This window comes from Mauremys reevesii, linkage group 12 (assembly GCF_016161935.1).
Source record: "Mauremys reevesii isolate NIE-2019 linkage group 12, ASM1616193v1, whole genome shotgun sequence".
In the NCBI taxonomy this organism is placed as follows: domain Eukaryota; kingdom Metazoa; phylum Chordata; order Testudines; family Geoemydidae; genus Mauremys; species Mauremys reevesii.
In genome coordinates, this window is record NC_052634.1 from 22,494,496 (window position 1) to 22,495,414 (window position 919).

The 919-nt window shown below is 49.7% G+C and overlaps 1 non-coding gene across 1 annotated transcript; it reads right to left on the reverse strand.

Moving 5' to 3' along the window:
* Positions 1-614: 614 nt before the first annotated feature.
* TRNAG-UCC lies at positions 615-687 on the reverse strand. Its single transcript has one exon. It is a non-coding gene; the product is annotated as a tRNA-Gly (tRNA).
* Between the last annotated feature and the right edge of the window lie 232 nt (positions 688-919).

A 919-nucleotide genomic window follows, 5' to 3' on the forward strand; every position in this document is an offset into this window, starting at 1 on the left:
CGCTGCCTGCAGGCGCTGCCCCCAGAGCTCCCATTGGCTGCAGTTCCTGGCCAATGGGAGCTGCGGAGTTGGTACTCAGGGCAGGGGCAGTGAATGGAGACACTCCCCCCGCCCCAGGGGATGCTGGGACATGCCGGCCATTTCTGAGAGTGGCACGGAGGGATGGAGGCAGAGTGGGCAGGGAGCCACCTTAGTGCTGCTGGCACATCTCTGCACACACATGGGGGGAGGGGAGCAGAGGGCCTCCATGTGCTGCCTGGGGTAGGGGCAGTGCACAGAGCTGCCTCCCCTCCCGGGTCTATTACAGGAGTGGGTGGGTGGGGTCTTTTGGCCTGCAAGGTGCAGCAGGTCGGTCTAGATGATCACACTGGTCCCTTCTGACCTTAAAGCCTCTGAGTCTAAAAGGGAGATGGAAGTAAAGGAAGTTTTTTAAAAAATAAACCAAACATTGTAATATCAGGATAACTCCAACAGCTCATTGTATAGTCCTGCCCCTTTCTTCCTCCATTGTGTGTTGAATGACCTGCAGCACATGGATTCTCTCATTCCATTGATAAACTCATACAATGTGACTGAAATTAAATCACTTCCCAGCAGAGAAAACACCACATCATTGCATTAGCTGGGAATTGAACCCAGGTCAACTAGCTTGGAAGGTAGCTATGCTCACCACTATACCACCAATGCATCTGGCAAAAGTGTCACTTATGCTTGCCTAATGAGGTTAGACCAGCATTGAAGAGATTTTTCTGCCTGTTAAAATGTACTGGATTCTCATCACTAAAAAAAACCCTCATGACTAAAAAAAACCACCTCCATCTTCACTTGGGTTTCAACCATCAGCCTTTCAATTAGCCACCAATGTTGTTAATCACAGGGTATGTCTACACTACGGGATTATTCCGATTTTACAGTGCAT